We start from the raw sequence: 11,069 nt of genomic DNA, 5'->3' as shown, positions 1-11,069 counted from the left end.
GGAGAGGAAAGGAAAGGAAAGGAAAAACAATAACAAAACAAAAAGAAAAGAAAATCACACAGTTGCTTAGACCTTGTATCTCATCATTTGTTATATGTTTTTGCTCTGGAGACCCATTGTGCATAATCAGTACCAGAGAGGTCCATAAATATTTTTTTATTTCAATATGACTTCATAATCTATTTGTTACCTTGTCTTTTTTTTAAAAAAAAACTTTAAAAAAAAAGATCTGATGTGTTTTCTCAGCATGATTCTTTCCAGCCACCCAACTATGCACAAAGCATGTATTATGGGAACTACCTCTGTGATCTGTGAGGGACATAAATGTTCTTGTCCTTAGCAAAAGGAGAGAAATGAATAATGGCACATGAAATTAGTAAAGAAACACAAAGGAGACAGGACAATGTAGATTTTACAGTACAATGGATCTTTGAACATTTAGACTACTTCCCTAAGTAAAACAACTGGCATGCATTGTTTCCTTAGGTTACCAAAATGTTAGTGATGACATCACATGTTTGTATTCCACGGTGATCTTTGTTTTTTATTTTTCTGTTGTTTTTTTGTTTTTCTTTCAAAGTTGGTCAATGGAATGTTTGCCAGCCTTTACTTTCTACATAGATATTAATTGACAGGAAAATGCTGTAATTCAAACAACTGTAAATATTTATAGAAACATGAGCCAACAAAAGCATGCTCCCTGTTTATTGTGGCTAATATAATCTTAGACTCATGAAGTGTGTGACCTTGGACTGACATTTCCGGTATGGTAGAAAATTTATAAGACACTCCTGTCACTGGCATGATACAAAGTTAGTGTTTATATACTTTGCTTTGTTGTTGTTGTCATTAGATTTTCTTTCGGCATGGGCAAACAGCATAGAAATTATACAGTAGAAAAGGATTTCCCTCTAATCAAGAGAATAGAAATTTTATTCTGGGTTGAAACTTGATGTTCCATTTGGACCAGGTCAATCACTTGGCCAAGGGTTCACTCCTAGGAATGCAGCTTCACTTTAAGCCATGACAAGGAGATAGGAGGTAGGGTACCTTTTTTTAGTGATATACTATACCTTTTCTTCCCAGTATCCCCACCCCTAATGAAGCAGTTCTCCAAGGAATACATATCTAGCTTTATATGACCACCTACTTTTCTGGGTTATTCATAGAAATATAACTTTTCTTTTTCTTCTTAATTTTTTAAAATATATTTTAACTTACTTTTGTTTTTCATTTATTTATCTATTTTACGTGTATGAGTGTTTTGACTGCATTTATGTATGTGTAACAATGAAGCCAGATCCACTGGAACTGGAGTTATGAACGTTTGGGAACTATCCTGTGAGTGGTGGGAACCAAACCTGGATTCTCTGTAAGAACAATGCTCTCCAGTGCTGAGCCATTGCTCTAGCCTGAACCTTCTCTTTCCAAAGTACACTTCCCTTTCCACTTTGGATTTCCTTAGTGTTTTGGGCTGCCTTACTCTTTCTCCAAAGCTTCCCTCCCCCACCTCCGCCATGTGACTGCTTGTCTGCCACATGTCTGTCCTCCATAACAGCTTTAGTTACATGGATTTTTTTTTATTCTCTCTATTCATCTCCTCCAGGAAACTGTCAAGTATTTACAGCTTGCCTTCCCTGAGTGGAGTGGGAGTGTTTTTTAAATTCTAATAAAAATGTCCTTAAGCTTCCATTGGAGTCCATTTTAAAATTCTTTTATTAATAAAACTAAGGAATCCAAGAGGGGACACTGATTTATCCTGTATCAGGATGAGTACTTAATACATAGCCCAAAGGCATTAGTTCTAGTCTTTCATTTCTCCACATAGCTAAAAAAAATTCAGACATGCTAGTGAGCCCTGGATGTGTGTATCTACTTTTTCAAAACTTCCCATTTCTTTTAGGTAACCTCTGCTGCACTTTCTGTGTTGAAATTGTATGATACAGACTAAAGACTATGGAGTAATGAAATCCAATACTCAGTAAGGATCCAATTATTTTTGCAGAAAAAAATATTTTAGACAACAGAAATCAAAAAACTTTTGACATCATCATATTTAATTTGTTTTTTAAAAAAGATAATTACCTATTGAGAATTATATGTATTCATTACCATATATATTTACTAAAATGGGTATTTGCTGAACACAATAAAATACAGTGTTGTACTCTCTTTCTCTACCCCCGCACCCCCAATCTCATTAGACAACATTGTCTTCTACAGAAATGCATGTGTAGCCAAGAACATTGTGTGGTTATTCAATTTCACTTTAAACTTCAAGTGTGCTCACTGCTGTGAGGGACATTTGCTATTAAGCTCTAAAACAAAGGACTGAGTTGGAAAGGCATTCGATAGGGTAAAACTATTTTATTTTATTTCCTTGGTTAATGATTTTCTGTATTAAGTGTTTGAATTCTGGGCCAACAGGATTTTAAAGATATGTTTATTACATGTTCTTTCCCAACTTTGTAAATAAATATTAACTGAAGAAACATGTCTGAGCAAAACAAGTGATAACAAAAATGTAGCCTTTTAGCATAAAGTGGGAGAATTAAAAGTAATGGCTATGAAAAAGGAAGAGGTCAGCCTTGAGACCATATACATACAAGTAAGTAATATAGGGACTGAGCATATTGTATTTATATATTTCAGAATGTATGTAACAACAATCGAAGAAAAAGATGCCACGAATTTGAGAGAAAGCAAGACGGTTACATGGGAAAGTTGGAGGCAGGAAAAGGAGCTGAGGAACCCCCCCCACACGCACATAATATGTTTTAATAATCCATACAACATTTAAGCACAGTGCTGAGAAAGAGAACCTATTTTATGAAGGATAAAGAAGGGAATAAAGAAGGAAGACCAGCAGTCTCAACTAACCTGGACCCCCGGGATCTCCCAGACATGGAGCCACCATCCAGGCAGCATATGCTAGCTGATAGGAGGCCCCCCAACACATATACAACAAAGGACTACCTGGTCTGGGCTCAGTGAGAGAAGAATTTAACCCTCAAGAGACTTGAGGCCCCAGGGAGTTGGGAGGTTTGGCAGGGACATCCTCTTGGAAATAGGGGCAGAGGAACAGGGCGAGGAACTGTCTGAGAATGGACCTGGGGATGGAGATTAAAGAGTGGACTATAAAAAAAGATTAAAAATAATTTTAAAAAAGTCTTTTAAGGAATAAAGAGACTGTGCCCATTTACCAATTCAGAATATTTAACTTCCAATAGAGCCAAGTGAACAACATAAACTTCTTCCCTTAAGGAATTTAGTGTTGGATGGAGGAATGAATAGGGAGGGAAGGTCAGTGAAGGCTAAAAAGTGAAATGAGAAGCAAAGCAAAGAGGGTGGGAGGTGGAAGGTGCCATGGGCACAGGGAAGAGAGGGGTTGAATCTGACTGTGTAGTAATTCACAGAAGTTGAGATGCCATTACTGTAAGACTCTGAAGAGCCTTAGCTTACTGCCACCACCAACCTCAGCCCCCAAGTTCTAACGTGTTGGGGTCATCCTGCACCCAAAGGAGAGGTGGTGACCTCAGGTGGCCTGTTCAGCAAGTTTTTATATAGTTTCTAGTGGCAGAATAGAGCATCAGCAACTAGGCACAATATGATTGGCAAAACAGTATATCCTTTAAACGGATTGGTCTTTAGAGAATGAGGTAGTAGGTGCTTAATTAGCCTCTTCCTTCTGGCCCATGTGCTCTCTGTCCTGTCTCTTCTATGAGGGGAGGGGTGTGATGGAACTTTCCAATGGCTCTGAGCTGATCTCTTCATTACTGTATCATGATAGACATACTGGAGCTTCCCAGTGAATAATTATACAGAAGGCTGTCATGTATGAACATATAAGAAAATGAAGTGAGTATTATAAACATATGAACCAAGAAACATAAAAGGAGGGTCTCTACAGATCCAAGACTATATTCGAGTTTTATATATCATGGAAAGAAATATGTGCTTGATACGATAGAAAATAGGTGTGATTGAGTTAAAACTATCAGTTTCCTTAGTTTGCTAAAGCTGATTTAAAATAAGAACCATAAATGCAGTACATTAAATATAGAAAATTTTGCCTTACTTGTCTGGATACTGGAATATTATTTATAGGCTAAGTTTCTTCTGAAGATCATAAGGAGTAATTACTCCATACCTGTCCCCTAGCTTTGTTTGGGGCGCTGTTCATCTATGGATACACAAGCCATCTCTGACTTAATGTTCACATACATTCTGCATGTGTGGTGTGTACATGCCTCTCTGCAGATTGTTCTAGTATATAGGAACATCAGTCATATGCCCAGGGGAGGCATTTTGCTTGAATAGAAATACATCATACTTCTTTATACTTGTAATTACTTCATTTCCAAGTAATTGCAAATTCTGGATAGTTTGGAGAAGAGCAATTTAGAAATGCAGTTTTGAAAGGTTACCCACATAGTATTTTTGTGAAAGACATACAGGATACAGACTGATATTCAAAGTGACCAGTCAGGAATGTCTCTGTATAATCTAAGAAATACACATGCTTTGCTTAAATAAAGAAGGGAACAGGTTTTAGATGTTCAAGAGAGGAGACTGAAGGGTATTGCTCTAGCTTGCTTTCTGTTGTTGAGATAAACATCACAACTGAAAGCAACTCGAGAGGAAAGGGTTTATTTCAGCTTGTCCTACGTAATCCATCATAGAGGCCAGGACTTCAGTGCAATAACCTGAAGGCAAGAGCTGAATCACAGAGCACACGCTTCCTGGATTGTTTTGCTATCTTCTTATGCTATGGAGGATATACTTGCCCAGGGTTGGTATCTTATACAGCAGGCTAGTCTCTCCCACATCAATCAGCAATGCTCCCCTCACTGATAAAATCACCCTGTCATCACTTAGAGACAATTCCTCAAATAAGATCCCTGGTTCTCAGATATGTGTAGGTTTGGGTCAAGTACAAAAATACTATGTGGGTCACCTTCAAAAACATTTAATATGATATTGTACTTCTAAACTGTTCCATACACTTACTTTTCAGATGTACCACATAGGTAATAAAGCAGATGAGTACAAATCTCTGATTAGATGTCAAGTTTGCAAAGGGAAACAATCCAGATGGGAAGTGGTACCATGACGAAAGGATGTAAGGAAAACATCAAGGAAACGTGATGCTTAAGAATTGCTTCAAGGAAAACAAAGTCATTATGAACTAGATAACTAAATCCAGAGGGAACATTATCAATCAGAAAAGGATGGTAATTTTTAAAGGAAAGGCATTGTTAGTAATAGGAAGAAGTGGCTCTTAACTCAGTCCTTGTAGTCAGTCCTAGTAACTGTCAAACACCCTTGGAAATCACTAGTGACAATCGCATGGGCAATTCTGCAATGTAAGATATGCTATTTATGCTTGAAGCTACTAAATTTTAATATTATCTATTCAGCAAAGCAAAGATGGTAACAATAACAACAATTTAAATGGTGTGGCTAATTCTGTGAGATGCTCCACTCATTGAGACTCTGTTCTTATGTCCAGCAATAAACATCATGAAAGATCTGGATTTTATCGTCTTCCAATCATTTTCATTCTATATTGGATCTGTAAGCTGAGAATCTTGGCATGCACTGTAATGCTTGTATTGCAGAATAAGACTTTCATTTCAATGCATCACTAGGTAACAGTTCTGACAGAAATGAAGATACTCTAAAGAGGCATCTTTGCCTCTCAATCTATTACACCACTGAAACAATAGAAAGAATTCCAAAGAAATTGGGTTTCCCCAGGAATCTCATGCTGGGAGAAGGGAAAAGCGCCAGCTAGAGAGAGAGATTGTCTCCTGGAGAGATTTCACAGAGTTCTAACAACTTGTCAGACCACTTTAGAGGATGAGGCTGTAGCTGACAATGATGGGCCAGTCAGTGGTAGATGGGATTGAGGCTGTTTAGATGTGTATCCTTAGACCTTTACTTAAACTTTAATCTTTCTTCAGAGTCAGGAAGAGGAATTCGAGGGATTCAGTGGTTTTCTGTCCTTTTTCCCAATGCCACCATATTGAAGAAATCTTCTTTCCACTTCCCACTATTAATATGCCTTTTAATACCAACTAAATTGAGGACTGATGGGTGAACCTGGCTGGGGGCACATGCTATGCCACCCAATTTTGATAACTATTGATGTTTGCCTTGAAGCATAAATACTTGCTGACCAGATGTTCAACCAAACAAAAAACTAGAGAAAAAAAGAAACAAAACCTCTCTCTTAGCATTAGTTAGTAAGTAAATGGGGTGGTTTTATGGAAACACAGCAGAGAAGCATTCAATGAGGGTTTGCATCAAGATTTACAAGAAACTCTCCTCTCTGAGTGTCGTAAATTTGTATGTTAACTTGAAAACTTAATTCCTGCATGTAAACATAACCCATTTAATTTACAAATGGTGCTTAGCAGGTCTTTACTGGTATCAGAGTAACATCACCAAACAACTTTGGACACAGAAAACACACACAAAAAAATGGAAGTCAAGCTGGGGGTCGGGGTAAGTGCCACAAAACAAGAGAAGCAAATGGTGTTGATCTCAAAGCTCACTTCCTTTACTTCTGATTGTATTGCTTCCAGGGGAAATGGAGTTGTCACTACCAGTATTCACCTATGGGACATCCAGAGATGTCTCTCAAGTTACCCAGTGCATTTCCACCAGCACACCCAGAGCGGTAGAACAACAAAGCACATAGTACTCTTCACTAACCACACCCTTCCCAGAGCCTTGGAACTAGAAAACTAAATAGGAACTCAAAAATGGATTGCTTGCTTTGTTACAGATTAAAAGCATACGGGAGTTAATCACTCAGGGATAGCTTAATCCCAGAGGCAAGAACATGGACAGCATGATCTCAGAGGAGTCCTCTTTGCCATCATGATCCTGAGATGGTGGATTCTCCAAAAGGGAATAAACAATAGAAGCTACTGAATATTCATAAGTGGAATTTATGGTAACGCCGAAAGTAAACTTTAAATTAATTTCCTTGAAAGAAATATCTGAATGGCAGTGGGTAAAGAGAGGAGCAAAGATCGAGAGGTCACATTATAGATTTTATACTTATTAAGAAATACAAAATGAGCGAATGAATGAGGAATTCTGAGTATGGAAAAATATTACAGTGGTGTTCCTATGGGGACAATTGGGATCAAATAAGCCGAATATATTAAAAACAGAGTAGCAAAAGGGACGAATTTGTTGATGACAAACTATTTAGTCTAACAAAGGGTAAAGAGAAAGAAATCCCAGAGGACTATAAAAAGAAATCATTGATGGACACAATAGCAGCTAAATTCAACACAGACGAGTACCATGGAAAAAAATAACCAGAAGAAAATTAGATACTTTACATATGCCAAATGCTCCCTAATGGCCTGTAACCTATCTTGCACCAAAGTTTCAAGAACATACCTTCTCCTCAGTTTTGCTTTGCAGGGTTTGAGTTCCTCATGGGAAAGTTAAGATTGGGAATATTGAATGGAAAATTCCAGAAGTAAACAACTGACAAGTTGTAACTACTCTTTATAACTAGGTATCATATACTTGTTTTTGTAACTACTCCTTATAACTATGTGCTGTATACTTGTTTTGTCTTGTCTTTTTTTTTTTTTTTTTTTGGTTGTTGCTGATCTCCTACTGGCTAATTGATAAATAAAACTTTATCCCAGATAGAACTTGATGACTGAGCTCAGTGCAGACCATGGTTGGAGGGGTGACAGGGTCTCTGAGAGTTCCTAGGAAATACTGTGGACTACTGAATGCCTTTTGTGGTCAATTCTATGAAAGCAATGACTTTTCAAGTAAAGGTGTTGAAAGAATAGATGAAATATTTGTAAGACTAAGTGGGATAGAGAAGCTATGCTAGGGCTTGGTAACATTCTAATAAATTATTTGCGGGTTCCTAGCTTAAGAAAAAAAACTGAAGAAGAAATTTCACACTGATTTACATAATTTCCAAATGAAATGATTTCTCCTATTCGTTTTTTACTTGTTCCCAAGGAGACATCCACACAAAGAAAGGCTGAGCGAAGAAGCAGGGGAGTGCATGATTTGTCAGGGATGTTTCCCTGGGCACAGCATTTGACAGTTGGAAAAAAGGCTATGGAAAGAGGAGTATTGTGAGTTCAGTTTCCCCAAATAATACCTTCCCTTCAGTTTAAGACTTACCTAGGCAGTAAACACAAACACAGCTGTCCCTCAGACCACATCCTTCCTGTCCCTATTCTTGTGTTCCGTGTCTCCACTCTTAGCTCACACAGTCCTGGATAGTCATATACATGCCTAAGCTAGAGTTAGGTGAGGTGAAGGTCTTCCGGGGGCTTAGTGCATAGAGAAAGCAGAAAAAGCCACAGGATCAGAAGCCTGGATAAATAGTAGAGGGAGGAGCTAAATGATGTACTTCATTCAAGAAGCAACTGAAAATATGAGTTGAGGCTATAGCCTTAAGGATATAAAAATCAAAGCAAACTTTTTTCATCTCAAAGCACTATAGTTGAATCATCATTCAGATATATCAGATACCCAATGTAATCAACCAGTGAAGAGAAAGTTTAGTTTGACTCTTAATTTGTGAGACTTTTGTCCCTGAGCAAATGGTAATTTGGTTTGGGCTTGTTCAGGCAGTATGTTATGACAAGAACTAAGAAGAACAAAGCCAATCACCTCTTAGGGGTAAGAAGACAAAAGTTTCAGGCTGGAGACCTTGGCCTATGGCTTTCTAACAGGGTCTACCTCTAAAGAAATTCCAACTTCAAATCCTGCTATCCTAGGTAAGCCTGAAATGCAGTCCTTTAGGGCTCAGTTAAGATACAACCTTAGTAAATACTAATGGTAATGATGATGACGACGATGATGACGACGATGATGATGCTGGTGGTAGAGGTGATGATGATGGAAATGATGGTGATGGGAATGGTGATGATGATGGCAATGACAGTGGCCATGGTGGAGGTGGTGGATGGAAGTGGTAGTGACTGTGGTGGTGTAGATACCACCTAAAACTTAAGCTTAATCAACTTCAGTAATTGTGTTTGTGGTCAGAGGGGAAGAGGCTACATTTCAATTGACTTATTATCTATTTCTGTTTTCTTCCTTTTTGCTTTTAGGTTGAAATGTCCTAAAAAGCAAAAGCAAAACAAACGAAAAAAATCCAAACAAACCCATGAATAGAATAATTTTGACCCTTATTGGAGCCATAAGTTAGCACATGACAAGAGTTCATGGATATGAAATATAACTGGACGTCATCTGCAGTAGATCCTTCTCTTGGAACTCTGATGCTATAGAGAATCTAAGGGCTACCAGCATCATCAAGCACTCCAGGCACTAGACAGTTTAGCATTGCACAATGTTTTCAAGTCTCAGTACTTTTCAAATTTTTTGTTACTCATCTCTGAATATAATTTTTAACTCTTAGAGGAGTTTAAAATAAATGAAGGGATAAAGAAGTAAACATGGGGGATTGGGGATTTAGCTCAGTGGTAGAGCACTTGCCTAGCAAGTGCAAGGCCCTGGGTTCGGTCCTCAGCTCTATTAAAAAAAAAAAGACAAAATAAGAAGTAAACATGGATAAAGGACAAATAGAATTTGAAGGGACATGCACACAAAGACAGAACTCATCAATTCCATTATATAAGGGAAAAATTAATAAATCCAAATTAAGTATATCAATGCAGAAATCTAGAGGGAACTATTATTCATCATTTACTCTAAATTTGTGGGTCTTGTTGTATTTCAGATATGAGAATTTTTGTAATTAATTAATAATATTTAGTTTTATACACAATATTTAACATGGCATCCCTCCAAAGGCAATGTTAGATATTAATACTGTACTTTCAAAATCTCAATCTATGATTTTAACCTTAAATTGAAAAAATATAGCATATGGGATTCTCTCCGCCTTTTATAAAAGATGGTCTTTAGAAGGTGGAGAATTTTAGCTCCAAACTGGAAGATGTTAAGCATAGAATACAGCTTAGCAGACAAAAGACTCAGAGAAAGGCATAAAAGATCACGATAACGTTTGTGTTTGTGTAAAAGCCCGTGTGTGTGTCATCAGTACATTCTAGCCCTCCCTGGTAGACCTCCCTGTTTGCTTTCTTCCCCAAGACTGATAAAAGGTGAGACCTATATTAGGTAACAGACTGTGGAAGAAAATTATCATGCTGTCTGAGGAATCTGAGTAGCTAGATAAGAAGAAAATTGCTGAGAGACTTATGTTAGCCCATACCCCACACTCCCGCCATAAATTTGTTTCCATAGACCAACAGGAAAAGGTAAAGGAATGCTAAGAATGGTTAGCTACCTCTATAGAAAATGCCTGCTTCTAATCCTCAGGATTTCGAAACATTAGGAGAATTTTGCCAACAAGTCTCAACGGATCTAGAGAACGGCAGTGGAAAAAAAGGCAGGAGACAGATCAGAAGAAGTGATCCTTGTGATATAAGGAACTGAGTGCAGCTCCCTTAATGTTGGGATTAGAAGGTTCTCTCCATTCAGACCTTGCATCCGAGGAACAATAAGGTTCGGTGATTGGAATTTTGAAGCATTGGAAGATGCTCACACAACTTCTCATTATTTTGGTTTTCAAGTCTCAAAACCAAACCGCTATAATTCAAAGCCAGCTTAAGTCTTCAAATTAACATTTGCTACCAATTAGTTCATAACGAGTGTTTGTCTGAAACATTTAATGACCATAAGAAATCTTTCAAAACTGAAGAACTTTTATGTTTGAGACTTATGTTACCCTGCCCAACTTCTTATTGCAAAAAGTTTGATCACCCAAAGAGTTCATAAGGTTTTTTTTAAGAAGAGTTGGCCCTCAATCAGGCTGACAGGGCCTTTGCCCCTCTTGAGCACCAGGCCTAGGAAATCCTTTGAACAAAGCATAGATCTCAATTGCTTGTTTTGTATTTAAACCTCACACTAATCCCATTGCCTTCAATAGAAAGCCCCTGTATGGATGGAGTGTGGAAGACCATTCATAGAGCCACTGAGGAAAGGAAGTGCCTCTCGTTGTTAAATCCAGTTTTCTTAACTTTTTTTTTTTTTTTTTT

Source organism: Mus caroli, chromosome 13 (assembly GCF_900094665.2).
Source record: "Mus caroli chromosome 13, CAROLI_EIJ_v1.1, whole genome shotgun sequence".
NCBI classification, from domain to species: domain Eukaryota; kingdom Metazoa; phylum Chordata; class Mammalia; order Rodentia; family Muridae; genus Mus; species Mus caroli.
This window is presented reverse-complemented; position numbering follows the sequence as displayed.